The sequence below is a fragment of the Stenella coeruleoalba genome (genome assembly GCF_951394435.1).
Source record: "Stenella coeruleoalba genome assembly, chromosome: X".
NCBI classification, from domain to species: domain Eukaryota; kingdom Metazoa; phylum Chordata; class Mammalia; order Artiodactyla; family Delphinidae; genus Stenella; species Stenella coeruleoalba.
Window position 1 is genome coordinate 9,098,368 of NC_137152.1, and position 26,283 is coordinate 9,124,650.

Consider the following 26,283-nt stretch of genomic DNA (forward strand, 5'->3'; position numbering starts at 1 on the left):
GTGCGCGGGCTTCTCATTGCAGTGGCTTCTCGTGTGGAGCATGGGCTGTAGGCACATGGGCTTCAGTAGTTGTGGCACATGGGCTCAGTAGTTGTGGCGCACGGCCTTAGTTGCTCCGCGGCATGTGGAATCTTCCAGGACCAGGGCTCAAACCCGTGTCCCCTGCAATGGCAGGCGGATTCTTAACCACTGTGCCACCAGGGAAGCCCTCTACCACTATTTTATACCAAGATGTATAAATCGTGGTTGTTTTTATCACTTAGCCCTTGGGTTATATGATATAAAAGTTCAATTATGGGCTTACCTGGTGTCACAGTGGTTAAGAATCCGCCTGCCAAGGCAGGGGACACAGGTTCAAGACCTGGTCCAGGAAGATCCCACCTGCCGTGGAGCAACTAGGCCCGTGTGCCACAACTACTGAGCCTGCACTCTACAGCCCATGAGCCACAACTACTGAAGCCCACATGCCTAAAGCCTGTGCTCTGCAACAAGAGAAGCCACTGCAATGAGAAGCCCGTGCACTGCAACGAAGACCCAAGGCAGCCAAAAATAAATTAATAAAAATACGTAAATTTATTTTTAAAAAAGTTCAATTGTGACTAATTTTAAAAGACCTTGTACGAAAATCTAGAAACAATAAATGCTGGAGAGGGTGTGGAGAAAAGGGAACCCTCTTACACTGTTGGTGGGAATGTAAATTGATACAGCCACTGTGGAGAACAGTATGGAGGTTCCTTAAAAAACTACAAATAGAACTACCATATGACCCAGCAATCCCACTACTGGGCATATACCCTGAGAAAACCATAATTCAAAAAGAGTCATGTACCAAAATGTTCATTGCAGCTCTATTTACAATAGCCCGGAGATGGAAACAACCTGAGTGTCCATCATCGGATGAATGGATAAAGAAGATGTGGCACATATATACAATGGAATATTACTCAGCCGTAAAAAGAAACGAAATTGAGCTATTTGTAATGAGGTGGATGGACCTAGAGTCTGTCATACAGAGTGAAGTAAGTCAGAAAGAGAGAGACAAATACCGTATGCTAACACATATATATGGAATTTAAGAAAAAAAAATGTCATGAAGAACCTAGGGGTGAAACAGGAATAAAGACACAGACCTACTAGAGAATGGACTTGAGGATATGGGGAGGGGGAAGGGTAAACTGTGACAAAGCGAGAGAGAGGCATGGACATATATACACTACCAAACGTAAGGTAGATAGCTAGTGGGAAGCAGCCGCATAGCACAGGGAGATCAGCTCGGTGCTTTGTGACCGCCTGGAGGGGTGGGATAGGGAGGGTGGAAGGGAGGGAGATGCAAGCGGGAAGAGATATGGGAATATGTGTATATATATAACTGATTCATTTTGTTGTGAAGCTGAAACTAACATACCATTGTAAAGCAATTATACTCCAATAAAGATGTTAAAAAAAAAAAAGACCTTGTATGAGCTGCAAGAAGTTAGACAGACAGGCATGAGTCCGTGTGGCTGCTGGCCTCCGTCTCCTAGGATCTACTCTCCAGCTTCACATGTATGAATCAGCAGTGACACTTGGGGCTATGGCAACCAAAACTTCTGCAACTCCAGATCATGTCTATGGTTGTGTAACTCTCAAATTAGTAGTACAGTGAAACTGCATGACTTTCACTCCTCCATCCCTTTCAATTATTTTAATTGTCACCTAAATCCCTTTATTAAACCTCTTTATGCCAGAAATAGGGTCTCTCAAGATTCGAACCATTTTGGAGCCCCATACATACTGCTAATACATATATACTAATAAACTGCTGTGATTAAAATACCTATATACTGCTTGCTAAATGAAATTAAGTCCCTTAGGCAGGCAGTCACATTCAGTGAAATTTAGAACATACCTAACATAGCTTCCTAGGAACTAGCTTGCTTATCCAGTAGGATCCTAAATGTCCATTGACAGATGAATGGATAAAGAAGATGTGACACATATATACAATGGAATATTACTCAGCCATAAAAAGGAACGAAATTGAGTTATTTGTAGTGAGGTGGATGGACCTAGAGTCTGTCATACAGAGTGAAGTAAGTCAGAAAGAGAAAGACAAATACCGTATGCTAACACATATATATGGAATCTAGAAAAATGGTACTGATGGACCTAGTGGCAGAGCAGGAATAAAGACGCAGACGTGGAAAACAGACTTAAGGACACAGGGCGGGAAGGGGAGGCTGGGACGTTTTGAGAGAGTAGCACTGACATATACACACTACCAAATGTTTTTTTAGATAGCTAGTAGGAAGCTGCTGCGAAGCACAGGGAGATCGGCTCGGTGCTTTGTGACCGGCTAGAGGGGTGGGATAGGGAGGGTCGGAGGGAGGTCCAAGAGAGAGGGGATATATGTATACTTATAGCTGATTCACTTTGTTGTACAGCAGAAACTAACACAACATTTTAAAGCAATTATACTCCAATAAAGATGTATAACAAAAAAGTTGCCTGGAAAATGTTATTAAACTAGTAAAAGTGAATTCGTATTTAGGTCTAGTTCAAATGACACAGTTTAAACAACGAGTGAAGAATGCATGACTTGCACGGAGCCGCCTGCCGGTTTGAACCGCAGCCCCGCGCGCAGAGGGCCATGGGGCTGGCGCCAAGGGCCGGCGATTCGCCGCGGGAGGCGGCGCGGGACCGTGGCATGGAGGTGCTGGCCTAGCTGGGGCCCGTGGCCCTACGTCGTCTGGTTGCGACGCGGGTCCTGCGCACGCTGCGGGGCTGCAGCCGCCGGGCGGTGAGCGCCCGAGGGGCCGGGAGGCAAGCCGGGGACACCAGGCGGGTGTGGGCATCGTGTCCACAGCTTGCGTCCCCTAAGCCACGCTTGGGCCATGATCACTCGGTGAAGCTGCGCTGCGACACCGCAGCCGACTTCTTCCCGCGCTCTGAGGACCTGTGCACGCTGCAGGACTCAGTGCCTCTGCCCGCCTTGCGCGCTTCCCTGCGGCAGGGCCTGCTGGGCTTAACGCCGACCGCCTCTGCGGGGTGGACTGGGTGCCGCTCCTGAGCACCCTCTGCCCCTGATCTGTATCCAGAGCTTCTTCCAGCCATGGCTGGGCGAGACAGGACTCTTCCACACGTGAGAAAATGGGAGTTGTCTATATGTTAAATCTGTATAGACTTCACAAGTGACCTTTTGTCTTTCATCGAAAGCACTGGACCTGCAGCAGTGTGGCCTCACCAGGGAAGGGGCAAAGGCTTTACTAAAGGCCCTTGAAGCCAACAGAACTCTGCTCGTTCTGGATATAAGGAAAAATCCACTTGTTGTACCAGTGGATAACTTCTCCATCGGTGAAGGAACCACGCAAAGCTGCTAGGTAGAAGAAGAGAACTATCATTTTGGAAAGTGGTCGAAAAGGAAAAGCTACTGTTAGAATTGATGTCCAGTGGAGGCCCAGAATAGAAGATGAATACTCCATTCCGCATTGGCAACACCAAAGGAGATGATGCTTTAGAAAAAAGATTTCTCGACAAAGCTCTTGAACTCAATATGATCTCCCTGAAAGGGCACAGGTAGTGAGTACGTGCCACATCCAAAAGCTTGTCAGAGAATTGGTTTAGTTTTCAGACGCTGAAGGAGACACATCTAGGAGCCTGCCCATCCTGGAGTAGCAGGTATTGTAACTAGTTGGGAAAGACCGTTTGTTACGGGGGTGCTCCTGCCGCTGCTTACAGGCCCCTTAGCGCGATTCCACGGCCGGGAGCATGGGGGGGCCACACCTTCTAGGAGCTTTGGTCAAAATTTCCTTTGAAAATCTGCTCTGACAGCACAGAGGGTGCCATCCCAGGTCTGGTGCAGCTGGCACAGCCTGTTCAGTGTAAGAACAGACACTGTTGCTCCCCCAGACATCCGAGAGAGTAGTTAATTCTGTCAGCTCCATGGAAGATGTATGTTCTCACGCATGAGAATAGCTGCCCGCTCCCTGCCCTCTGCATGGCAGGCTCATCGAAGAGTTGAGCTAACCTAGGTTACCTGTGAGCGTGACGGTCCTTCACTGCGTTGGAAAGGAATTTTCTAATGACTGAGACGTGTGACGCTCCTGGCCACCTGCGGGGGCTTTCAGGTGGGAGGTTGGACACGATGGCCTCAGGTGCCGTGACTCTCGCAGGAGCTGGTGACGGGAAGGAGGGTCGTCCTGATGCTCAACCAGATGCTCCTGTTCTTAACGGCTGCATGGGTGGTTCTTCTGGGTCCGTGGGAGGCATTTGGGCCTCTCTGCATAATGCTGTCACCATCGAAGATGTCAGAAGCTGGCAGCCTTCATGAAGCCTTTTTTGGAGATGCACCAGCTATGAGCACATCCTAACCAATATACAGTCTGCCCTTGAACAGTGTACATAATTGAAAGTCACTTGGGCATGGCCAGAAAATCTAAACAAACACAGTATTTTTCTCGAATGAACATACTTATGATAGATTTTCTTCTCTTTCCAGAGAACAGCAAAGCATCCACAGCTGTCCCAAGCTGCTGAAACTTAACCTTAGTTCTGACTTGAACTGGAAGCTTTTAAAAAGTCTTCTCTCGCTTTTCTAGCAAATTCCAGCTACTGTTGTCTTTGCTGCTATGTTTTCTGCATAGATCTCATATTCAAAGCTGCCTATGGGTTTAATTATATGCCAATTGCAGGTGATTATTTTTAGAGACACACAGACACACAGCATGGAGGGTGGGTGGGGCCCTCTAGGTGCTGAATTTTGATCCTTTGCAAGATGACAGCAGTGGGGTCTTCTGGATTCTTTCTTTATACGGTTATTCTCATAAAGCAATAAAAGTGACTTACTATATGTTTATACAGCAAGGTCTGTTTTTAATACCAAATAGTTTATATCTTTATGCATTTATATCTCTGTGCCTTTATATTTCTAATAATACAGTTCTTCTTGGTATATGTTAAGACTTTGAGAATTTATTAGGATCCCTGACCTTGTGCATTAGAGTGTTACGTTCTCAACAGTTGTGTGACTCCCCTTCACCCTTCCCTCTCCCTTTTTAAGCTGCTTCACAAGATTTGGAAGCTCCCTGATTCACTTTTACTTTCCTTTCAGTGGGTAGAAGAACGGTTGTTTGGTTGGTTGGTTGGTTGGTTTTGTTTTTCAGTTATGCTGTTAAACTAAAAATCTGCGTTAAATTCCCTTACTGTTTCTTCACGTGACTGTTCTCTTTCTGGTGTTTGACCAGTGATGCTGTGAGTTCGGGAAGATCTTTGCTGAAGAGTCTTTTCCCCTATTGTTCATCCATTGTCAGTGTTTTATGTTGACCGTGTGAAGGACAATAAAGTCCTAAAACATCTAAAAAAAAAATGCATGACTTGTCCCAAGTGTTATTTTACAACATCAGTTTATTATAATCCTAAAAACTGTTTTTTAAACATTGCTGGATGAAAATTTTTAAAGATTTCCAAAAAAGGGAAATTTGATAGCACAAATCTATTTGGTCAGAGACACTGTCTTTACAGGGAATCTAGGAGCTTTCTGTTTATAAAATCCAGTATTATTTGTATTTTTTTCCTTTGGGATATAAACAATGAAAAACTGGTAGAAAAGATTCAATACAGTAAACTATAAAATTATCATGTTTAATCTATCAATCTCAGTGAGAAGACCCAAAGATGTTCATAAGATAAGTGACTTAGATCCGCCACAATTCAATATAAGCATTTAGGAAACACGGCAAGCTGATGTGATGTACATGACCACATTTTTTCATTGTCAACTGTGGTCAAAAAGGCCACACTGGGCATCAAGCAATCCCTGAAGTGCTCTCTGATGTCTAGACTTCAAGCAAAGTAGGCTCTGGTCACATCTTCCAAATCTTTGCACGTGCTTTTCCATTTAGCTCCACAACCAATGTTTCCTCTCCAATTCCTTCTCTTTCAGCACACAGTCTCCTTTAGAAGGCCCTTCTGTGACCTTCAGACATGAAATTGCTCCTCTGGCCCTCTGTATTTCCTTTACTGTTACATTTGTTCCCATTGAGTTTGTAAACTCATCTCTCTGTCCGACTAGTCTGTAGTTTCATGAGGCCAGGAATGTGCTTCTGTACTCTCATCTCCTTAGTCTCTCCTCTAGTATCTGGTGCCTACTCAATTCTTCTTAGATGAGTTAGTGATCAGCAACAACCGCACTGCATAATCTCCCCTTTCCTACTCTCGTTGTCTCTCCGTGGCTGCGTTTCTCCTAGGATGCACATCTCTTTCAAAATGCAGAATTTACACTACAAATTCACTGTGTAAAAGTACTGGGGGTAGAAAAGGTGAAGGTCTCTTTAGGACTCTCAAGCTCTGAACTGTGTGCCCTCTCCTGAACTTTTATGTGTTCATTTCACTATTAAATCAGGAAAGTGTACAGGTGCCTTGTTTCACACATCTTTTGTGAGTCTGCCGGCCCATACAGTCTTGCAGAAGAGGAAAGTCTTGAAAATAGGTTCATGTCTATTTTGTGGGGGGGAGGCGGGATTACATTTGACAAAAGCTCATAAAGCAACTAAGGAACAGAGTAAAGTAGTCGTTGAGGAGGAGGATGATGATGATGATGACAACAATTACAGCAAACAGTTATATGTAAGAGGCACTAAGTACTTTGCAATATATTATTTAATCTTGTCCAGCAGTCCTAGGAGTCAGATATGAATATCTTACTCAATCTACAGATGAGGAAACTGAGATATGTATGCGTGCACGCACATTACGTGGACTATGGAACCAAATGACCTGGGGTAGATACAGGATCCACTCTATGTGCCTCTCAGAACAGAACCCGGCATACTGGGCCTTTCCGGGGCGCTGACCATGCTGTGTTTCTGAATCTCAGTTTTGGTTACCTAAGCGTTCATTTCACAACAATTTGTTAAGCTGTATGTTTAGGTTTAATGAAGTTTTTGTATAAATGTAATATTTTACAATTTTAAAAGGCCGAAAGAGAAAAAGGAAGGGTAGAAAGATGGGAGAGAGGGGGAGAAAAAAGAACGACGGGGAGGGAGCAGGAAAGGAAGAGCCTGACAAAGTAAGCATTGTGTAAGTGTCAGCTATTATTGTCTGAAAACAATTCCCCATGCTTTTGGCTGTATTTTTGAAGGTACGAACAAGATATTGACCAATGATATATCAAGTCAAGTGTCATCAGCACAGATGTATAACCAGCTCTTTTTTTTCAGACGGGCTTACTTTTGTGGAAAACCGCCAAGTGTTTCACCTCTTATTACAGTTAAAACTTCATTATGAAATATCTCAGATACACAGAAAGTTAGAGAAAATAATATAACAAATACCTGCACACTTACCACACAGTTTTATCAATTCTTTATATTGTATCCTATTTCAGTTATTTTTAAGTTAAAAAAATAATTAGTTATACATTTATGCAACTGAAAACCCCCCTCCCTTATATGTGCTCCTTCCCTCATCCTGTTTCTCTCCTCTCTTGGAGAAAGCACCATCATTATGAGTTTATTGTTTCTCTTTCCATGCATTTGTATACAAATATCATATATAATATTGTTTTACATGTGTTTTAAACTATATTTCACTAGTTATTGTGGTTTTGATGCAATGGCTCTACGTTATTTATTTTATTTGTTGTGTAGTAGTCTATCGTATGAACATATGCTATGTATTTTATCCACTCTCCATTTGTCATGTATTTAAATAAGTTTTGCAATAACAAGCAATTCTATTAAGAACATTCTTATACTGGTCTCTGCTATATAAAGTTAAGAATTTTTCTAGATATCTTCCTAAAAATGGAATTGGTGAATCAAAGATAGTGTATCTTCAACTTTACCATCTATGGTCAAATTGTTCTCCAAAGTGGTTTTTCCCATTTGTACTCCTACCAGCAGCATTTAAGAATTCTCATCTCTTAGTATCTTTACCAGAACTTTGTATTATCTAGACTTTACATTTTTGCCAACTTGAGAATGTGAAATTTAAAATTGTTGTTTGAAGATACACTTCCCTAAACACTAATGAGGTTATACATATTTTCAAATGCCAAGACATGGAAACAACCCAAGTGCCCATCAACAGGTGATTGGTTTAAGAAGATGTGGTGTGTATATATACAATGGAATGTTACTCAGCCATAAAAAAGAATGAAATATTGCTATGTGCAGCAACATGGATGAACCTAGAGATTATCATACTAAGTGAAGTAAGTCAGAGAAAGAAAGAGAAATATTATATGATATCACTTATATGTGGAATCTAAAGAATAATACAAATGAACCTATATACAAAACAGAAACACACTCACAGGCATAGAAAATAAACTTATGGTTACTGAAGGGGAAAGGAAGGGAGGGAAAAATTAGGAGCATGGGATTAACAGATACAAATTACTATACGTGAAATAGATAAGCAACAAGAATTTACTGTATTCAGTATCTTGTAATAACCTACAACGCAAAATGATCTGAAAAAATCTATATATATACATACACATAACTGAATCACTTGGCTGTAGACCTGAAACTAACACAATATTGTAAATCAACTCTACTTCAATTTTTAAAAGTAGAAAAAAAATGATACCCTTGAGAGATTCATCTATGTTGTTTGTTCTCTGTGATATACTGTATTCTATTGTATTAATATATTACAATTTATGTATCCAGTCTACAGTTGAATATTTGTATAGCTGATAGTCTAGGTGCTACTACAAAGAGTGCTACTATGAACATTCTCATACATGTCTTTTGGTAAACTTATGTATACATTTCTGCAGAGCATATAACCAAGAATACAATAGCTGGCCATAGGCTATTACATGTTAAACTTTACTAAAGCCTTCCAAACAATTTGCAAAAGTAGTTGTTTCAATTTATTTTCCCACCAGTTGCTCCACAGCTTTGCCAAAACTTGGTATTATCTGTCTTTTCCATTTAAGGCACTCCAGGACATATAATGAGATCTTGGTAATTTGCATCTCCCTGAATTTACATCTTTGCTGAAGTCAATTACTTTACACATATCCTCTCCCACACTGTGACTTGGTTTTTCACTATTTTTATGCTGCCCTTTGATGAACAGGAGTTCTTAATTTCAACGTAGTACACTTTTTTTTTCTTTTTAATTAGTGCTTTTTGTGTTAAAAAGTATTTTGCTAACTCCAAGGTCATGAAGAGATTTTCCTAAGATTTCTTCCAAATAGTTTATTGTTTTTACCTTTCACATATATATCTACAATCCACCTCAGATTGGTTTTGCATATGGTTGAGTTAGGGGGTCAAGATACCTATTTCATATGGACATGCAGTTGACTCAACATCATTTATTAGAAGGACTATCCTCGCCCCACTACACTGTAGCAGCCCATTTCACATAATTCAAGTGACATGTGTGGGTCTCTTACTGGACTCTCTATTCAGTTCTATTTGTCTACTTGTCTATTCTTACATTAATACCACAGCATCTTAAATACTGTAGCTTTATAATAAGGCATGATACCCGATATCTTCTAATGAAAAGATGCAAAATAAGATTTATTCTAGGGGCTTCCCTAGTGGCGCAGTGGTTGGGAGTCCGCCTGCCGATGCAGGGGACACGGGTTCGTGCGCCAGTCCGGGAGGATCCCACATGCCGCGGAGCGGCTGGGCCCGTGAGCCGTGGCCGCTGAGCCTGCGCGTCCGGAGCCTGTGCTCCGCAAAGGGAGAGGCCACAACAGTGAGAGGCCCGAGTACCGCAAAAAAGATTTATTCTAAGTATTTGACTTTTTAAATAAATTTATTTATTTATTTAGGTTGCGTTGGGTCTTTGTTGCTGCGAGCGAGCTTTCTCTAGTTGCAGCGAGCAGGGGCTACTCTTCGTTGCGGTGCACGGGCTTCTCATTGCGGTGGCTTCTCCTGTTGCGGAGCACGGACTCTAGGTGTGCGGGCTTCAGTAGTTGTGGCTCACGGGTTTAGTTGCTCTGCTGCATGTGGGATCTTCCCGGACCAGGGCTCGAACTCGTGTCCCCTGCATTGGCAGGCAGATTCTTAACCACTGTGCCACCAGGGAAGGCCCAATTTGACATTTTTGGTGCTATTGTAAATGGTATTTTAAATTTCATTTTCACTTGCTTATTGCTGGCATATAGAAATAGAACTGACTTTATATGCAGCAACCTTACTAAATGTATTTATTAATTCTTATAGCTTGACTACAGATAGAGCTTTAGATTGTTCTTATATATAGACAATGGTGTCATTCGAAAATAATGATAGTTTTATTTCTTCCTTTTCAAACTTTGGCTTTATTTTCACTTCTTTACTTGCCTTATTGCTCTAGCTAGGACCTCAGTATTTAATAGGACTGAGGAATAGTGAACATCCTTGTCTCATTCCCCATCTCAGGGGAATGAGCTTTCCATAATACACTGCTAAGTGCAATGTTCTACAATTGTGTGGGGTTTTTTTTTCTGTAATGATTGTTTTTATCCTTATATCTTTAATATTCATTACCTGGGTAGTTTGCTTCATTTAAGACTCGATCTCTCTTTTTTTATAAAAGGTAACCTTGGATTTTTTTTTTCTAAAGAACAGTCACTGCTTGATAAATTTCTGGCATGTGATTTCCATTTTGAGTATCAATGTAACTTTTACTAAAATCCGTCTATCTCTGTTTTCTTGCTTGGGCCTTGCCTTTTTATTGCATTCTGAGAAATAAAAGGAAAATAAAAAAACATAGATTTGGGTTTGTATCAAAGCTATTCAGGTCACTTATCCATATTTTTTAAAAAATTGTTAAAGTATAATTGATTGACAACATTGTATTAGTCTCAGGTATACAGCACAGTAATTCAATATTTTTACAGATTATACTATATTTGAAGTTATTATAAAATATCAGTTATATTCCCTGTGCTGTACTATATATCCTTGTATCTCACTTATCTTATACATAGTGGCTTATACCTCTTAATCCCCTACCCTTATCTTGTCCCTCTCCCCACTAGTAACCACTAGTTTGTTCTCTATATCTATGAGTCTATTTCTGTTTTGTTATATCATTTGTTTGTTGTATTTTTTAGATTCCACATATAAGTGATAACTTATACTTGTCTTTCTCTAACTTACTTCACTAAGCATAATACCCTTTAAGTCCATCCATGTTGTTGCAAATGGCAAATTTTCATCCTTTTTATGGCTGAGTAGTATTCCATTACACATTTTCAATTTAAACTAAAATGAGATCAAGATGATTTTGAAGGCTAAAGATTCTTTTTTTCTTTCATTTAACAAGCAATTCTGGAGCAATTGTGCTGTACCAAGAACGATGCTAGGCTCTGCGAACTGTGAAGGCTGAATATTCACTAATTAATTAATTGACTGATTAGTTCACTTAACAAGCGTTTTTGGAGAAATTATGGTGTACCTGGAACTGTGCAAGGCCCTGGAGATACAGAGGAGTTCTCAAGGAGGTCCCACTGCACAGGAAGAGATGACAGTGGCTCAGACAAGGGGGCAGCAGCTCAGACGGAATAAAAGATAAATGCACTGGACAGCTATTTAGGTGCTAGGACTTGGTGCACGATTACTGAGAGGGCTGAGAGAAAGGGGGGTGTCAAGAAGGACTCCAAATTTGAAGTTACTTAGGAAGTAGAATTGGTTGAATGATTGGGTGAGAAACACAAATTAATAGGTGGTATTAAGATATATGATTTGAGTAAGAGGGTGGATGATGACTTAGACACTGGGATTCACTGAGACACAGCAGAAGCTTAGGAAGAAAGGTGATGAGTTCCACTTGAACTTGTTGCATTTGAGATACTTTGGGTACTCCACAGATACGTGGCAAGCAGGCAGTTTAGACACAGGAGTCTGATACTTCGGAGTAGAATGTCTGGAGTTAGGATTTTGCAGATCACAGTCGGCCGCATCAGTGGGGCTGAGGTGGCCTTCTGGGGATATACCACCATTAAGAACTAGGGTTGCAGGTCTGACCATCTATTGCATTAACTAGAGTCCAACCTCTTTTCAGTCACATGCTTATATAGCCACAAAATAATTCATATCTTGTCTGTGCAACTTCCCCAGGTGTGGTTACAGCCCTTCCTGGGTGGGTGCATAGTGACTGAGAATCAGATTCACTAGTTACTGTTTTTCTGCAATGGAAACCAAGTACTGAGTAAAGAAAAGCAGAAGAATTATTTTCACATTTTGGCCCCTTTTGCATCTTTCTGTTCCTATGTGAGAACCTGTCTTTCACCATCCGTTCTAGCCTCCTACTGCAACATACCAACAATTACGTAACATTATGCAAGTCACGATTGTGTGTTACCACACTCAGAAAACCATTTGCAAACCAAGGATGGAATTAGAATACTCATTACAGCTAATATTTATTTTTCATTATTAAAATCTTACTTGGATGCCAATAAAATGAAAAATTAAATTTGGTGCAAGGCTTGTAGAATAAACCCTTTATATTATTTCAAACCCTGTTAAAAATGTGTCTTAAATAACTTGGCTCACTTTCCCCCCTTTGCCACATACAAAATAGTGGTCACATCAGCAAGTACTCAGTATGTTGACAGTTATATTCATTAGGACCCTTGGTTGCAAGTAACAGAAACCTATCTGAAAACAACTCAAAGAAAAAAGAATTTCTTGCCTTAGATTCAGTGAGCTACCCAGCTACCATAGAAAAAAACTGCAAAATCTGAGAATTCAGGAAACATGACCATAAGGACATTATTATTATTGCATGTATTTAAAATAATATAGATCTTGATTAAAAAACTAAAAATAGAACTACCATACAACCCAGCAATCCCACTACTGGGCATATACCCTGAGAAAACCATAATTCAAAAAGAGTCATGTACCAAAATGTTCACTGCAGCTCTATTTACAATAGCCAGGACATGGAAGCAACCTAAGTGTCCATCATCGGATGAATGGATAAAGAAGATATGGCACGTATAAACAATGGAATATTACTCAGCCATAAAAAGAAACGAAATTGAGCTACTTGTAGTGAGGTGGATGGACCTAGAGTCTGTCATACAGAGTTAAGTAAGTCAGAAAGATAAAAACAAATACCGTATGCTAACACATATATATGGAATCTAAGAAAAAAAAAAAGGTCATGAAGAACCTAGGGGTAAGACGGGAATACAGACACAGACCTACTAGAGAATGGACTTGAGGATATGGGGAGGGGGAAGGGTGAGCTCTGACATGGTGCGAGAGTGGCATGGATAGCTAGTGGGAAGCAACGGCATGGCACAGAGAGATCAGCTCTGTGGTATGTGACCACCTGGGGGGCTGGGATGGGGAGGGTGGGAGGGAGGGAGACGCAGGAGGGAGAAGATTTGGGTGCGTGCGTATGTGTGTAGCTGATTCACTTTGTTGTAGAGCGGAAACTAACGAACCATTGTAAAGCAATTATACTCCAATAAAGATGTTAAAAAGAAATAATAATAATATAGATCTTGGACTACCCTGGTGGCGCAGTGGTTAAGAATTCGCCTGCCAATGCATGGGACATGGGTTCGAGCCCTGGTCCGGGAAGATCTCACATGCCACAGAGCAACTAGGCCCATGCGCCACAACTACTGAACCTGTGCTCTAGAGCCCGCAAGCCACAACTACTGAGCCCACGCACCACAACTACTGAAGCCCGTGCGCCTAGAGCCCGTGCTCCACAAGAAGAGAAGCCACCGTAATGAGAAGCCCGCACACCACAGTGAACGATGGCCCCCGCGAGGGGGAAGGTAAGCTGGGATGAAGCGAGAGAGTGGCATGGACATATATACACTACCAAACGTAAAATAGATAGCTAGTGGGAAGCAGCTGCATAGCACAGGAAGATCAGCTCGGTGCTTTGTGACCTGCTAGAGGGGTGGGATAGGGAGGGTGGGAGGGAGGGAGACGGAAGAGGGAAGAGATATAGGGATATATGTATATGTATAGCTGATTCACTTTATTGTAAAGCAGAAACTAACACACCATTGTAAAGCAATTATACTCCAGTAAAGACGATAAAGAAAAAATAAAAAAGCATTGCATGGGCTTCCCTGGTGACGCAGTGGTTGGGGGGTCCGCCTGCCGATGCAGGGTACGCGGGTTCATGCCACGGTCCGGGAGGATCCCGCATGCCGCAGAGCAGCTGCGCCCGTGGGCCTTGGCCACTGAGCCTGCGCGTCCGGAGCCTGTGCTCCGCAATGGGAGAGGCCACAACAGAGAGAGGCCCGCATACCGCAAAAAAAAAAAAAAAGCATTGCAACTTTTGTAAAGTCTCGGAGGCTGGATCCCAGCTCCGGCTTTTACGTTATGAGCTTTCAGACTCATAACTACACCTTTGTATCAGACTATTCCACAAAACCACAAAACACATTGTTACAATGTAGGTCTGCATATCACCCAAGACAAAAGTAACAAAAAGGTATCTACTTGCAAGGTCAAACTTAGGCCATAGGCTGTTACAACTCATCAATGGGCTGTTCCAGAGATTCATTTAAAGTTTCTTTCTAACATTAAAGAGCGATTCCAGTTGAAACTGTATCATATATGGTCATTAGGTTTACCCTTCATTCACAAAGCCTATTTAACCCTGAATACATGCGAAGCACTTCTTCAAAGTCACCAGCGCTTACGTCTTTATGTCCAGGTTAAAAAAGAAAACGCATTCTCAGTGGGAGGGCCATTTCACCAATAACACCCAAATGAGCAGTAAAGATCATGCTAGGTGCCAGTAACTTAACTCTCTACCACTGCACAAGAGGTGTGATCAGGGCAGTTTGGGCTGCACCAGGATTTATTATACCGCATAACAGGCAGCCTGGAGTTAGGCAGCGCGGTTGGTTAATTTCAGTGAGCCAGGGACGCAACAACGTATCAAAGACCCAGGCAAGCGTTCCCGCCCTAGCATTTTACACTTATCCTCAGAGCACCGAGGATGGCTGGCTGCAGCACTTAACCGACATTCCCACGCAGACAGTAAAGACCAGTAAGAAAGAGGAGCGCTTTTATCACATCCACCCCTCTCTGGGCGGAGAGAGGGGGATCTTTCCTTCCAGATGTGCTCGCCCCCGCTCTTTCCCCTCACCATGAAAACTTCTCTCAGTGGCCGGGACTATATCACATGTCCATGCCCGAAACCAATCACAGCAAGAGGAATGGTTCTCAGGCCTAGCTGCACATTGGAATCACCTGGGAGCTGTGGAAACAATGTTAACGCTAGGCAAGAGTAGGTTTTAAAAGTTCCCCAGCTATTCCATATGTATACTCAGAAGCCAGGCCTACGATCTCTGGTGGGAGGTCTACTCTGAGGACTTGGGAAGGCAAACACCTGTACAAAACTGGGGTTCTGCTAGCAGCCAGGGACCTGGAACAGCCAAAGGCCACGTGTGAACAATTAATAAATTTGCCGCATGGACATACCTTGCTATAGCCAAGAGAAGGGATCTCTGCAGGTCAGTCGCCCACTAGACGACCTATTACGAGAAATAAAAAAAGATTTCTGTTATAAGAGATTTGATAGCTATCTTAATCCGCTAATCCCCTGCAAAAAAAAAAAAAGTGGAGGAGGAAAATACCTTATAAACTTCAGCTCGAGTGTTGAATTAATTAAACAAGGAGGTCCTTAGATGGAGGTGGCTCTAATGCCTTGGAGGCCTATATAAGCAAACCAAAATCAAAATCTAATCCTGTAAATGCCTCAAGGTTACCAGATTGAAACCTAAGGACGACCAATCCCAAACAGCCAACTAAGCTTGAAGCTACATCCCATCGATAATTTCCTTACCTTGGTTATGCCTTTTCTCTGTAAAAGTTCCCCCCCTACCCAGTTCCGGTCAGCAGGCCACTCCTAACCACTTCCGGTTTGGTGCTGCCCGATTCTGATTTTTCTTCAGACTCTTAAGAATTTTTAATATGCCTCAGTTTATCTTTTAATAGTTCTGATGTCAGAACAGGGAACCAAAGGAGCCCCCAGGAGCACTGAGCAAACAAGCAGAGGTACCTGTGAAGCCCCTTGACCGGCTGCCTGCTCGCTGCCTCTGGAGGTGGGCGAGTTCGTCTCGGAGGCTGGATCCCAGCTCCGGCTTTTACGTTATGAGCTTTCAGACTTCGAGCCTTTCTTTCTCCGGAGTGGGGCGAGAAACTGGCCAGAATCAGACTTGTTCCGACTCAGCAACCGAACCGATTCCAGGGACGAACTGTGTCCAACTTACAAAGGGGACGAGGACCAGGACGACTTAGAAAATGGACCAGGTCCGATGACAAACTCGGTCCGTCCGACTTTGAAACTGGAGCCGGTGCAGAACAAAGTGGTTCCGCCTTAGAAACCGAAATGGGTCTGGGGACGGACTGGGTCCAACTCAGAAACCGGACCTAGTCCAGGACACACTGGGTTTGACCTAGAAACCAGACTGGGTCCAGTATGAGGCCTCAGGTGAATAAAATTTTGTTTTAAGGTTAACCTTACCAAAGATAATCCTGAGTTACAGTGGCCACAGTGGAGAACTTTTAACCACCTGAGATAACCTTATCCCCTTACGAGGTGCCCTAGAGGAAAGGGGTCTCAGCCAGGCACTCACTCTGAAGGGTAGAGGGAAAGTTATTCTTCCTCCTCTACAGTTTCTAGTGACCAGGATGAGACCTACTGGGACACCCCACTCACTCCGAATCCTGCAGACGGCATCCTGGGAAAACTGGCAGAAGCCTGGCAAAGGGTAAGAATTCTTACCAAGGTCAGCTCTCCAAAATCTGTGGAGCCTGGTCGAGAGAGGAAGGGAAAATTTCACGTTGTCCCTTCCTTTCCAGTGTTTCTACATTGGCAGGAAAACACATTGGTTATGGAGCCTTTCCCTCCCAGGGAGAGCTGTGAGATATCAATGTTTTACCTGGTCTTCTCTAGGATGCCCAGAGGCATCTCATGAAATACAGACTCCAGGGAAGTCATTCTTATCGGGGAAAAAAGAAGTGGCAGCAGCAGCTATTTGGACATTGAGTGAATGAAAAATCTTAACACTTTTTCCCACTAGTATTAGTAAAATCTTTAACCATCTGAGCAGGTAAACTTAACTTATTCTATCTGCCAGAAACACAATTGGAACCCAACCATTCTTTTATAAACTAGTGAATTTTGCATTATTGTATGTATCTCATGCCTAAAAAGTTGAAACAAAAGCTATAAGACCTCTGCATCTGTCTGTATGTTTATGTATGTAGGTGATAAATATGTGATATTCTTCTACCTTTGGAGGGTATAGCCAAAATTCATTTGTAAAGAGCTCTATTTAATAGGCTGAAAAAACAAACATTTATATAAATCAAGTGTATGCTAAGAAATGTACAGACCAACCCAAGTGTTTTTCAAGTTCACGTGATCTAGCATAATCTTTGGTGAATGAAAGCTAGTTTAAGTCTGTTGGTTTAATTGAAACAGGCATGTCTTTAGAGTGATCAGTATTAAGTAGAATATTTTTATTCTACCAAGGTTAACTAAAGTCAAATACGCTTTTGCAATCTCTGTTACATAATTTGTCAGCAAGAATGGTAACTTAAGATGATGGCTGGCTGTTCAATGTCTCATGAAATTCTCAGGAGTAATCTAAACAATTGTTAAGAACAAGTAAATTAAGGAGATGTAAGATAAAAATTTGTAAGTGTACTTTTCAGCAATAATCGTGACTTATGGTATATTTGCTTAAGAATAGTTTCCAAACTCTTTTTGGTAACTTAAAACCTTAAAGTTGGATGAGATAAGTTAAATGAAGGCTAGTCATTGAACATCTAGATCATTTCCAAGTAAGATAAAATACTGCAACGTTAATTACTGAACATAGATTTATTCACTTTTGGCTTTCTTTGGCAGAGGAACTGAAGATATTCGGTTCTATCAGTAAGCATATTTTGTGCCACATTGAAAAATTACTAAGAGGAAGAATATACTTCTAGAAAGTGTGAAAAGTATTTATAAATTTGCCAATCCACAGAATGCTAATGTAACAAACAGTCCACACTGGTTACTTCTTAGTTTTCACTAGGAATAAAGGATTCTAAAAGGTCAAGAATTCTAATAAATATATGTAATTAAAGCCAGTTAGAAATAAGAACGGTGAGAGGAAAGAACTGTGTATCTGTAAACTGAACTGGATCCTGAGTTCTTCTAGTTTCCTCAGATGTCTGGTTGCAACTCTCCAAACTAATGTTTCCAATTTTCTCCCACTCTTCTGATTTCGAATCACGAAGAATATGACTGCCCTTGAACCTCCTTGGAAGGGACGATACCAGGTCCTTCTCACTACCCAGATCACAGACAAATTTCAGGGAATTGAACCTGGGTACACATCCCCCAATTAAAAAGGGCTTCTCCAGAATCTTGGAACTGCACGCCAGCTGGAGATGTAAAATTAAAAGTAACTAGGGGGGCCGGCCGAGCTGACCACGCACAGACCCGGCGCGGCGGCACTGCGGCCCCAGGGCAGCCGGCGCCGGGGACATGCGCTGATTCGATCCCTCCGGAGAAGAGTTAAAAAGTGAAAAGAGGGGATCCAGGGACAACTTCCCCGGGAGAACGCACGGCGGGCCTCAGGTTGGTACAACGTCATGCCGGCCTCTGCCGCCGCAGGCCCACCCCGCACGCCGTGCCCCTCCCTCTCCCCCGGCCTCAGTGCGCCAGAACCCCCGAATCAGCGGCTCCTTTAACCCCGTCCTGTCTGAGCAAAAAACAGACGCCCTCCAGCGACCTACACGCAGAGGCGGGGCCAAATCCAAAGCTGAGCCCCTGGGAGCTGTGAGAACAAAGAAGAGAAAGGGAAATCTCTCCCAGCAGCCTCAGAAACAGCGGATTAAAGCTCCACAATCAACTTGATGCACCTGCATCTGTGGAATACATGAACAGACAACCAATTATCCCAAATTGAGGAGGTGGGCTTCGAGGGCAAGATTTATGATTTTATCCCCTTTACCTCTTTTTGTGAGGGTGTATGTGTATGCTTCTGTGTGAGATCTTGTCTGTATAGTTTTGCTTCCACCATTTGTCCTAGGGTTCTATCCGTCCATGGTTTTTTTAAAATTTTTTTTCTTAATAAATTTAATAACTTTATTATACTTTACCTTCCTTCTTTCTTTCTTTCTTTCTTTCTTTCTTTCTTTCTTTCTTTCTTTCTTTCCTTCCTTCCTTCCCTCCTTTGGACAACGAATCATCTCAAATTGAGGAGGTGGTCTCTGAGAGCAAGATTTATGATTTTATCCCCTTTACCTCTTTTTGTGAGGGTGTATGTGTATGCTTCTGTGTAAAATTTTGTCTGTATAGCTTTGCTTCCAACATTTGTCCTAAAGTTCTATCCGTCCCTTTTTTTTTCTAAATAAGTATTTTTTAATTCAATAACTTTATTATACTTTATTTTATTTTACTGTATCTTCTGTCTTTCTGTCTTTTTCCCTTCTTTCCCTCCTTCCTTCCTTCCTCCCTCCCTCCCTCTCTCCTTTCTTTCCTTCTTGCTTTCTTTCCTTCTTTGCTTCTTTCTTTCTTTCTTCCCTCCTTCCTTCCTTCCCTCCTTTCTTTCTTTCTTTCTTTCTTTCTTTCTTTCTTTCTTTCTTTCTTTCTTTCTTTCTTTCTTTCTTTCTTCATACTACTACTAATTCTCTCTACTTTTTCTCCCTTTTATTCTGAGCCGTGTGGATGAAAGGCTCTTGGTGCTCCAGCCAGGAGTCAGGGCTCTGCCTCTGAGGTAGGAGAGCCAACTTCAGGACACTGGTCAACAAGAGACCTCCCAGATCCACATAATATCAAACGGCGAAAATCTCCCAGAGACCTCCATCTTAACACCAGCACCCAGCTTCACTCAACGACCAGCAAGCTACAGTGCTGGACAACCTATGCCAAACAACTAGCAACACAGGAACACAACCCCACCCATTAGCAGAGAGGCTGCCTAAAATCATAATAAGGCCACAGACACCCCAAAACACACCACCAGACGTGAACCTGCCCACTAGAGAGACAAGATCCAGCCTCATCCACCACAACACAGGCACTAGTCCCCTCCACCAGGAAGCCTACACAACCCACTGAACCAACCTGAGACACTGGAGACAGACATCAAAAACAGCGGGAACGACGAACCTGCAGCCTGCAAAAAGGAGAGCCCAAACACAGTAAGATAAGCAAAATGAGAAGACAGAAAAACACACAGCAGATAAAGGAGCAAGATAAAAATGCACCAGACCTAACAAGTGGAGAGGAAATAGCCAGGCTACCTGAAAAAAGAATTCAGAATAATGATAGTAAGGATGATCTGAAATCTTGGAAATAGAATGGACAAAATGCAAGAAACAGTTAACAAGGACCTAGAAGAAATAAAGATGAAACAAGCAACGATGAACAACACAATAAATGATATTAAAAGTACTCTAGATGGGATCAATAGCAGAATAACTGAGGCAGAAGAACGGATAAATGACCTGGAAAATAAAATAGTGGAAATAACTACTGCAGAGCAGAATAAAGAAAAAAGAATGAAAAGAACTGAGGACAGTCTCAGAGACCTCTGGGACAACATTAAACACACCAACATTCGAATTATAGGGGTTCCAGAAGAAGAAGAGAAAAAGAAAGGGACTGAGAAAATATTTGAAGAGATTATAGTTGAAAACTTCCCTAATATGGGAAAGGAAATAGTTAATCAAGTCCAGGAAGCACAGAGAGTCCCATACAGGATAAATCCAAGGAGAAATACGCCAAGACACATATTAATCAAACTGTCAAAAATTAAATACAAAGAAAGCATATTAAAAGCAGCAAGGGAAAAACAACAAATAACACATAAGGGAATCCCCATAAGGTTAACAGCTGATCTCTCAGCAGAAAGCCTACAGCCAGAAGGGAGTGGCAGGACATAATGAAAGTGATGAAGGAGAAAAACCTGCAACCAAGACTACTCTACCCAGCAAGGATCTCATTCAGATTCCATGGAGAAATTAAAACCTTTACAGACAAGCAAAAGCTGAGAGAGTTCAGCACCACCAAACCAGCTTTACAACAAATGCTAAACGATCTTCTCTAGGCAAGAAACACAAGAGAAGGAAAAGACCTATAATAACGAACCCAAAACAATTTAGAAAATGGGAATAGGAACATACATATCGATAATTACCTTAAATGTAAATGGACTAAATGCTCCCACCAAAAGACACAGATTAGCTGAATGGATACAAAAACAAGACCCTTATATATGCTGTCTACAAGAGACCCACTTCAGACCTAGAGACACATACAGACTGAAAGTAAGGGGATGGAAAAAGATATTCCATGCAAATGGAAACCAAAAGAAAGCTGGAGTAGCAATTCTCATATCAGACAAAATAGACTTTAAAATAAGGACTATTAGAAGAGACAAAGAAGGACACTACATAATGATCAAGGGATCGATCCAAGAAGAAGATATAACAATTGTAAATATTTATGCACCCAACATAGGAGCACCTCAATACATAAGGCAAATACTAACAGCCATAAAAGGGGAAATCGACAGTAACACATTCATAGTAGGGGACTTTAACACCCCACTTTCACCAATAGACAGATCATCCAAATGAAAATAAATAAGGAAACACAAGCTTTAAATGATACATTAAACAAGATGGACTTAATTGATATTTATAGGACACTCCATCCAAAAACAACAGAATACACATTTTTCTCAAGTGCTCATGGAACATTCTCCAGGATAGATCATATCTTGGGTCACAAATCAAGTCTTGGTAAATTTAAGAAAACTGAAATTGTATCAAGTATCTTTTCTGACCACAACGCCATGAGACTAGATATCAATTACAGGAAAAGATCTGTAAAAAATACAAACACATGGAGGCTAAACAATACACTACTTAATAATGAAGTGATCACTGAAGAAATCAAAGAGGAAATAAAAAAATACCTAGAAACAAATGACAATGGAGACACAACGACCCAAAACCTGTGGGATGCAGCAAAAGCAGTTCTAAGGGGGAAGTTTATAGCAATACAAGCCCACCTTAAGAAGCAGGAAACATCTCGAATAAACAACCTAACCTTGCACCTCAAGCAATTAGAGAAAGAAGAGCAAAAAAACCCCAAAGCTAGCAGAAGGAAAGAAATCATAAAAATCAGATCACAAATAAATGAAAAAGAAATGAAGGAAACAATAGCAAAGATCAATAAAACTAAAGGCTGGTTCTTTGAGAAGATAAACAAAATAGATAAACCACTAGCCAGACTCATCAAGAAAAAAAGGGAGAAGACTCAAATCAATAGAATTAGAAATGAAAAAGGAGAGGTAACAACTGACACTGCAGAAATACAAAAGATCATGAGAGATTACTACAAGCAACTCTATGCCAATAAAATGGACAATCTGGAAGAAATGGACAAATTCTTAGAAATGCACAACCTGCCAAGACTGAATCAGGAAGAAATAGAAAATATGAACAGACCAATCACAAGCACTGAAATTGAAACTGTGATTAAAAATCTTCCAACAAACAAAAGCCCAGGACCAGATGGCTTCACAGGCGAATTCCATCAAACATTTAGAGAAGAGCTAACACCTATCCTTCTCAAACTCTTCCAAAATATAGCAGAGGGAGGAACACTCCCAAACTCCTTCTACGAGGCCACCATCACCTTGATACCAAAACCAGACAAGGATGTCACAAAGAAAGAAAACCACAGGCCAATATCACTGATGAACATAGATGCAAAAATCCTCAACAGAATACTAGCAAACAGAATCCAAAAGCACATTAAAAGGATCATACGCCATGATCAAGTGGGGTTTATTCCAGGAATGCAAGGATTCTTCAATATACGCAAATCTATCAATGTGATACACCATATTAACAAATTGAAGGAGAAAAACCATATGATCATCTCAATACATGCAGAGAAAGCTTTTGACAAAATTCAACACCCATTTATGATAAAAACCCTGCAGAAAGTAGGCATAGAGGGAACTTTCCTCAACATAATAAAGGCCATATATGACAAGCCCACAGCCAACATCATCCTCAATGGTGAAAAACTGAAAGCATTTCCGCTAAGATCAGGAACAAGACAAGGTTGCCCACTCTCACCACTCTTATTCAACATAGTTTTGGAAGTTTTAACCACAGCAATCAGAGAAGAAAAGGAAATAAAAGGAATCCAAATTGGAAAAGAAGAAGTAAAGCTGTCACTGTTTACAGATGACATGATCCTATACATAGAGAATCCTAAAGATGCTACCAGAAAACTACTAGAGCCAATCAATGAATTTGGTAAAGTGGCAGGATACAAAATTAATGCACAGAAATCTCTGGCATTCCTATATACTAATGATGAAAAATCTGAAATTGAAATCAAGAAAACACTCCCATTTACCATTGCAACAAAAAGAATAAAATATCTAGGAATAAACCTACCTAAGGAGACAAAAGACCTGTATGCAGAAACGTATAAGACACTGATGAAAGAAATTAAAGATGATACAAATAGATGGAGAGATACACCATGTTCTTGGATTGGAAGAATCAACATTGTGAAAATGACTCTACTACCCAAAGCAACCTATAGATTCAATGCAATCCCTATCAAACTACCACTGGCATTTTTCACAGAACTAGAACAAAAAATTTTGCAATTTGTATGGAAACACAAAAGACCCCGAATAGCCAAAGCAATCTTGAGAACGAAAAAAGGAGCTGGAGGAATCAGGCTCCCTGACTTCAGACTATACTACAAAGCTACAGTTATCAAGACGGTATGGTACTGGCACAAAAACAGAAAGATAGATCAATGGAACAGGATAGAAAGCCCAGAGATAAACCCACGCACATATGGACACCTTATCTTTGATAAAGGTGGCAGGAGTGTACAGTGGAGAAAGGACAGCCTCTTCAATAAGTGGTGCTGGGAAAACTGGACAGGTACATGTAAAAGTATGAGATTAGATCACTCCCTAACACCATACACAAAAATAAGCTCAAAATGGATTAAAGACCTAAATGTAAGGCCAGAAACTATCAAACTCTTAGAGGAAAACATAGGCAGAACACTCTATGACATAAATCACAGCAAGATCCTTTCTGACCCACCTCCTAGAGTAATGGAAATAAAAACAAAAATAAACAAATGGGACCTAATGAAACTTCAAAGCTTTTGCACAGCAAAGGAAACCATAAACAAGACCAAAAGACAACCCTCAGAATGGGAGAAAATATTTGCAAATGAAGCAACCGACAAAGGATTAATCTCCAAAATTTACAAGCAGCTCATGCAGCTCAATAACAAAAAAACAAACAACCCAATCCAAAAATTGGGTTTAGGCAGAAGACCTAAATAGACATTTCTCCAAAGAAGATATACAGACTGCCAACAAACACATGAAAGAATGCTCAACATCATTAATCATTCGAGAAATGCAAATCAAAACTACAATGAGATATCATCTCACACCAGTCAGAATGGCCATCATCAGAAAATCTAGAAACAATAAATGCTGGAGAGGGTGTGGAGAAAAGGGAACACCCTTGCACTGCTGGTGGGAATGTGAATTGGTTCAGCCACTATGGAGAACAGTATGGAGGTTCCTTAAAAAACTACAAATAGGACTACCATATGACCCAGCAATCCCACTACTGGGCATATACCCTGAGAAAACCAAAATTCAAAGAGTCATGTACCAAAATGTTCATTGCAGCTCTATTTACAATAGCCCGGAGATGGAAACAACCTAAGTGCCCAACATCGGATGAATGGATAAAGAAGATGTGGCACATATATACAATGGAATATTACTCAGCCGTAAAAAGAAACGAAATTGAGCTATTTGTAATGAGGTGGATAGACCTAGAGTCTGTCATACAGAGTGAAGTAAGTCAGAAAGAAAAAGACAAATACCGTATGCTAACACATATGTATGGAATTTAAGAAAAAAAAATGTCATGAAGAACCTAGGGGTAAGACAGGAATAAAGACACAGACCTACTGGAGAACGGACTTGAGGATATGGGGAGGGGGAAGGGTGAGCTGTGACAGGGCGAGAGAGAGTCATGGACATATACACACTAACAAACGTAGTAAGGTAGATAGCTAGTGGGAAGCAGCCGCATGGCACAGGGATATTGGCTCGGTGCTTTGTGACAGCCTGGAGGGGTGGGATAGGGAGGGTGGGAGGGAGGGAGACGCAAGAGGGAAGACATATGGGAACATATGTTTATGTATGACTGATTCACTTTGTTATAAAGCAGAAACTAACACACCATTGTAAAGCAATTATACCCCAATAAAGATGTTTTAAAAAAAAAAGAAATATTAAAAAAAAAAAAAAGATATCAGTAATACCAGAAGAGCTTGCTAAAGATTTTACAAGAGAGAACAATAAGCCTCAGTGCTTTCAAATCTCTAATACTTGCTCCAAACAATAATATGTTTAAAAAACCATATCAACTATAAGCCATAAAGAAAAAAATATAGCTTACTAGAAAAAAATTAAGGATGTCTATATGCCAGAAAGATGATGAACACATTTCTCAAAAGACAAATGGGAATCTGGGTACCATTTTAGACAGATCCATTTGACAAACAAAAGGTAATTTTACATAATACAGTATGACCTTCACACAATTAAAGAGTAATTACTTTATACAGATAGAGAAATTAAGGACAAAGAGGCCCAAGGAAAGGGACATGAATAAGGACATCAGACGAAAGAAACACCAATGGCTTACTGGCATGTATAAATATGTATTAGTCTTAATGAAATGCTTATTTAAACAAAATGAGGATTATTCAACACAATAATCATAGATGATGATGTGAAAGTTGACATTTAGTGCTTCCCAGTAGCAGTATTCTCACGGGTGCCTATTTGTTTATTCATGTGATCATTCACTCACTCGTCCAAGCATTTACTGAGCCGTTGTTACATGTCCACTGCCTGAATAGAGAGCAAAGCCTCCCACTTTCTGTTCACTAAAATCTCACATTATAATAATAAAAGTAAAGGTGTGAAAGATCAGAATCAACTGTGATTAAAAATTTCCGAGCTGGGGGAAATCTCAAATGTTTCAGTTCTACTCCCCACAAGTACAAATGTAGGGGGATTTCCCCTCCACTCACTAGGGGTCCAGAGACCTATACATTTTTCTCATTCTTGCAGATGTTCCGGGACTTCGCAGTGAAGGTTCAGCCTAGGGCCATCAGATGGACACCTGGAAAAGTTTTTAGGCTCAGGCAACTGTCCAACTAGATTAGTCAGCGGAGGAGGTACTGACTGCTGACCAAGTGTGGTCC

The 26,283-nt window shown here is 41.2% G+C and overlaps 1 protein-coding gene across 1 annotated transcript in view; it reads right to left on the reverse strand.

Moving 5' to 3' along the window:
• The window catches only part of ARHGAP6 (Rho GTPase activating protein 6), a 552,843-nt gene extending 536,539 nt beyond the window's left edge, over positions 1-16,304 (reverse strand). The window contains exons 1-2 of the mRNA XM_079911254.1: positions 15,985-16,304; positions 15,405-15,457 (exon numbers count right to left, since the gene is read on the reverse strand). The gene's annotated coding sequence lies outside the window, so the exon portion shown is untranslated. The remainder of the gene's footprint in view (positions 1-15,404; positions 15,458-15,984) is intronic.
• Positions 16,305-26,283: the final 9,979 nt, after the last annotated feature.